Below are 6,008 nucleotides of genomic sequence, written 5' to 3'. Positions count from 1 at the left end.
CTGATGAAGAAATTGAACAGCGCAGGCCCCAAGACCGAGCCCTGGGGGACTCCGCTATTCAACTCTGGTTTAAACCCAGGATTCTCAAGGGTGGAAGGGCCATGTCATTGTCCATTATAGAACTCCTTCATCAAAATAGGATTAAATGAGTACTGGGGAATGTCTGCATTTACTGATGAAAATGTTCAAACAATGCTCCCTCCATTCTCTCTCCTGACTAGTAGTATAGCAACGCTATTATAATTACATTTTATCAGAAGAAATCTCTATTGATCCTGGGCCTATTAAGTCAATGGGATTTTTGTTGTATACATCAAGGCAAGCAGATTTTGACTTTATTTTGCCCTACATATCTCTGTTGTTGATAACTCCTCATCTTTATCATTCAATCAAGTTTCCTATGACCTAGACCCAATGGTTCATCTCCTCTAGATTACCATGGTTTTGGTAATCAATCCTAAATAATTAAGAGCATGTTTTTGCCATTTCCACTGGGTCTTGAAGAAGAGTTACCTTCATAGAAGCTGCTTGGCAAGTGCCACATACAGTAACAGATATTCCTATGTTATTTCATGTCATCTTAGGTCAAGTGTGGATGTTACAGGTGACCTTCAGAAATGGATCTAGTGAGGGAGATCATTTATTGGCACCTGGCAGCTTGTTCCTCATCTTAAAGGCAGGTTTGAATTAGATTTGCTTCTTCTCTACTGTCCACTAGTATTTGTTCTGTTTGCTTGGAGAGGCTGCTTGGTTAGTTTGAGGCTGCTCAAAGTCTGAGCAGCACTTTAAACCTGAAAATGATTCTCAAGCAGTTGTGTGGGTAACTTTACCATTCTGATACCTGCTGCTTCTAATCCTAAATGCAGGACACAATCCAAGCAGGAAGGCTATGTATGCATATATTCCTCCAACACCGTATGTTGGGGATTACTCAGGAACAGAGGGTAAGCATAGTGGGGTGATTTGAGGAGATGCTGCCAAGCTTATGTATCCTATGCCCCTTCAATAAGAAGGAATGTCAAATGGATATCTATAGTGGTTAATCCACAAGGTCTACTCTGCCAGCAAAGTGATACTGTGTAGTAGTTCACAGGGAGCTCATTCATTCTGCATTGTATAGGGATTCCACTCCCCTTATACAGAATCTCCATACTGGTTCTTCTGCAGGAGAAAGCAAAATTTGCCCTGCAACATGTAAGTTTACCAGCATCCTAATGACTCCTGTACAAAATGCCTCTTACATTGAGACTTATATTACCTAAGTGAGATTGTTATCACTTGTCCTAGACCTTTCATTGAGCAGGTGCCTCACTGTGTATTGGAAAACTAAAAATAGAGAGAGGACATTAAATAATAATAATTAGAGAAGATTCCAAAATACTACCTAACCTCTTTTCTCCTCTAGAAGGGGATTTAATAAAACAGATCCACACAATCTTAGCTTACAAGAGGCCGAGAAGCTGTAACTTTGTCCCTTTCAATGTCTGGCCACTTTGTTACAGCCAAATAAATATAGCTGCCACTTGCAGGTCACATAGGATCTTTCTCACCAGTCTCAGAAGACAGTGTTAGAGGGCAGGTTTTCAAGCATGTGCTGTGTCTACTAGATATGGCTATCTGATCATGAGATACAGAATACCCAATTCTCTCACTGACTTCCTGCAAACAATAATGAATTTTTATCATGCTGTAAAAGAGGTAGATCTTTCTCTACTGCCTTCAACCTGTTTTTCACCACAGCACGTTTCATGGATTGTTTTCAAAGTATCACATTTATGTAACTATCCTTTTCCTTTTTATGGAACCTCACCCAGATCTAAGTTGATATTTTCTTTTCTTCCAATGACCTCTGATAAATTATTCCAAATAGAAAAACAGGGTGAGGGTGGAGGGAAGGGAAGGGGAGGTGGGGAGCATAGCATAACTTTGCTTATAAATTGTTGTCTAACTTCTTTATTTAGATTGTAAATCTTCCAGGCAGAAGTGATTTGCTATTCTGTATGGCCTATCAGTAGACTAGGATGTATAGTATGATGTTAATTCCAGTTACCTCGCTCAATTAACCCCTTTCCTACCAACCTGGGATATTTTAGTGCATGCTAAAGTAGACTTGCTCTATTTCGACTAGAGGTTTATAAGTGGGTGTCACGGGGGCACTTGAGTGCCCCGTGCCTGAGTAAGAGTGTAGAGCAGCTGCCAAGCGCCAGGGCAGCTCAGGTGTGGGTTGCTGGAGCAACCAGATGGGTCATGTGACCGGAAGGGGGCAGGGCCGGGCCCTTATCAACAGCCAGGCTCTGGCCTGGCTAGTAGTTACCATCTTGCAGCCTGAGAAGCAGGAGTTTTGCGGAGGAGGAGAGCAGTTCCTTTCTGGCAGCCTGAGGGGTAAGAGCTCTGCGGGAGAGCTAAGCCAAGCAGTGCAGCCTGAGCACCCAGAGGGCTGCATGATGGTCAGGGGTGAGGAGAAGCCTGACCGGGAGGCTGTGGGCCAGAGGTCCAGGTGGGCCTGGACTTTGTTGTGGCCGGTAGGCTTACTGTCCTGTAATAGCTGGTAGGCTTATTGTTTTGTTATTGCCAGTAGGCTTATTGTTTTGGTTACAGCTGGGTGAGCTTATGGTTCTGCTGTGTATATCAGACCGGAGGACCGGGTGAGGCTGTAGGGGTGTGAGGAGGCCTCACAGGAGATCCCCAGTAGTCCGGGGGTTTCCTGGGTGCCCTGTGTGGGCACCAAGCAGCACTGAGAAGGTGTAGCCACTTGGCACCAGAGTGGTGCGGTGGTGGGGTTGAGACCCCAGCCCAAGGAGGCAGTACTTGACCTGTGAGGGCATAGGACCCTGAGAAGGGTCAGGGGGGCCAGGCACAGCTGTGTGCCACCTGAGCCCCGGCGCCGGTGAAAGCCCAAGACAGGGCTGGCGCAGGAATAGGCCCAGAGAGAGCCAAGGGGCGTGAGTAGTGCAGATGAAGTCCCCACTGAGGGCAGGGGCGTGGGAAGCGCGTGGCATAGGCCCAAGGGGGGGCCAGTCTAAGATTGGAAACCCCACTGAGAGAAGGAGCGCGTGGCATAGGCCCAAGGGGGGGACCAGTCTAAGATTGGAGACACCAAAAATGTCCGGAAGAACTGCGAGGCTTGGGGCATGCTAAAGGGGAGGTAGGAGGCATACATAGCCCATAAGGCTGGGGGTGCACCAAGTCACCCTTAAATATCAGGAGATTGTAGGCAGCCTCCCATATTACTCTACAAAAGATCAAAGATGTGGCGGGCGAGAATTAGAGGGTGCTGGATCTCCTAATTGCCACGGCAAGGGGGCGCTAGCAGGATCACGGCCGCTCCTAGGCCCTAGCCCGTGACAGTGGGTAATTAATTAGACTGAGGCAGGTTACGCTAGCTAACGCCACATAGTTCCATCTTAATCTGGATAACGCCTGGATCTGCAGTGTCTAGTCCAGCAATTCTCAATAAGGGTGCTATGAGATCCTGTGAAAGGTGCTGCAGAATGCCACAATGTTAGTGCCATTAGGTGAGCAAACATGATTCGCAGCATAACCTCAGAGATTTTAATTAAGAATCCCATTGTATCAGATCATTCTATCCTGTTGTGGTCTGTTTGAGTTCTTTGTAACAGAAGAATTGCTCTAGTACTTTTCCAGTCAAACAACAAGTGAAAACTCAAAGCTGGCATTTTTCCAAGGGATTCCTTGATTCTAATGAGAAACGTGCCTTGAGTCTAAAACAGTTGGGAACCACTGGCCAATACAATTGGACCCTAATTCTGATAGAGGCTGTAAGAGCTAAGGGCCAAATTTTAAAGGTGTTTAGGTGCCTAGTTCTCCTACGTGTATAACCTATAAAGAGAAATCAGTGGGAGTTAGGAACCTTGATGCCTTTTAAAAATCTGGCCATATCATCATCATCATCATCAGTAATAATACAATTAGCAATTTATGAACTGTGTCACTGCAGCAGATGTCCAGAAATGTGACTAACATTCTGATGTACTATCAAGAGCCATGAATTAGCTGAAGCAAAACACTTATGAAGGACTTTTTTCTTTTTTTTTTTGCTGAATTATTTTAACACTTGGTTTTATGCTTCCCTCCCACCACTCCTTATAGGTGTAATGCAATAACAACTCTCTCTTCAGGGCCCAACATTTACCTTGGTTTAGTCTCATGTGTCTTCAGTTTTTGGCACTGGAAAGTATATGGCACCCATACCCACTGTCCTACCTCACTGTTAGGCCACATGCTACACCCACTTGCATGTTTATCTGCAAAGGCAAATGTCCTCTCAGTGTGTCACGTCTTGGCAAACCTAGGAAGCAAGAACTTGGAGACCATTGCCAAATGGGAGCTTCCTGTACACGGAACCACCAGGGAGCAAGCCCTGAGTCAGGCAGAGTGTGGGCAAGTGCTATGCAGGCTCCTTTCTGAAAACTTCACCAGCATGTCTCAGTTTAAAGTGTGAACACTCCCTACGGTTGCATTTCTGAGCCATCATGCTGTTCTGCCAACATGACTCAGACCTACCCTGCCACACCTCCATTGGTCTTCTGTAAGGGCCATCCTGAGGCAAGCCAAACATGTGCACTGAATGGTGCCATGTTGTATTCTTTCTGATATGAATGCTGACTACTATGGAGAGCAGACCAAAACCACTACATGCCCTTTCCTTGGGACTTCAGCCAAACTTGAGAACTGCAGTCCTTATAAATGAAAATCCTTGTGCATCAAACTCCTCAACAGACCTTCATTCCTGACTCTTCAACTCTCCTTCTAGGTAAATCTGGGCAATTTGTGTTGCCCCTCTTGTACCTCCGTTCCATCACTGAAATGGAGAGAATAATGCTTGCCCAAATTTGTAATGTGCTTTGGGGTTGTCAGATGAAAAAAATGCTATGCAAGTACTTGTGTTTGTTATAATAACCCATGGCTAGAGAGATGGCAAGAAAAAGTGAGGCTTAGACTCTCAACATCAGTCATATAGGGGACTAACTCTGAAAATAGCCACACCTGCTTTTGCACATCTCCTTTCCTGGCTCCATATTCCCCTTGCCAAGACTCAAATGCTTGGCTCTGTGAAAAAGGTGCTATTATGACATCATTTAGTAGAAAAGATGAAAATAACCAAGTGCAGTGGGTGCTGCTGTTTCATTAGGTGTCTGCCCTACAGCCCGCATTTTGTTCATGGGATGTTTGGCCTGCCTTCTGAGGTGCAGAGCCTAACACTCAGTAGCACATGCTCTCCCTTCATTTTCTTCATTTCATTGCTCTAATCCCTTTGGGTCCCTTTGCAGTTCAGTTCTGCTCGCTTATGTGAGTGAATCTCTGAGGTTAGTTTCACCTATAAATCTGATCATGGTTGAATTTAGGTTGAAGAACAACCTCACAAAGGAGGTAAAGGTGGGCTGGGTCTTTGAGGTCAGTTGGTCTAAAAGCCTTTGGAAACCCTAGAAGAACTCCTGGAAAACTTGCTAGCAAGAAGCAGTGCTTTTTGAAGAATGATAAAACCCTAAAGCAGCTCCAAAGCCTGCCTAGAAATACTTTGCAGAACTCAGCTGGGGAACAACAGCCACATGTGGCAGTAAAGGACAGAGAAAATGGCTTGCTCATCTAGACAATCCCTTCCCTTTTCTAATGTCTGTGACATGACAGATGCAGTGAGCCAGTTGTCTTCAGCTGGACTCATACCAGGAAGAGAATGTAGGTCTAAGAGTACAAATGTGGCCCCATATATCTGCATTCCCAGACCAGTGGTTTCTTTGAAGCAACTGACCCCACCTTTATCATTAAAATGTGTCCTGTTCCATGAATGCTCTGAATCTCCTGGTGTGGGGCTTTTTCTAGCCCAATCCACCTTTGTTCTAATCCTGTGCTGACAGACAAGAGAGACATTCCAGCCTCCCTTTGATCAGGCATATGCGTTAGACCAACTTCTCTTCCCAGGAAAGTTGTAAAGTTTTATCCGCCTCTCCCACTGAATCATTTGGTTGGTTGGGGGGGGGGGGTTGTCT

This window comes from Gavialis gangeticus, unplaced genomic scaffold (assembly GCF_001723915.1).
Source record: "Gavialis gangeticus isolate Ggan-Ray unplaced genomic scaffold, GavGan_comp1, whole genome shotgun sequence".
NCBI lineage: Eukaryota > Metazoa > Chordata > Crocodylia > Gavialidae > Gavialis > Gavialis gangeticus.
Note: the sequence above shows the minus strand (reverse complement) of the source record.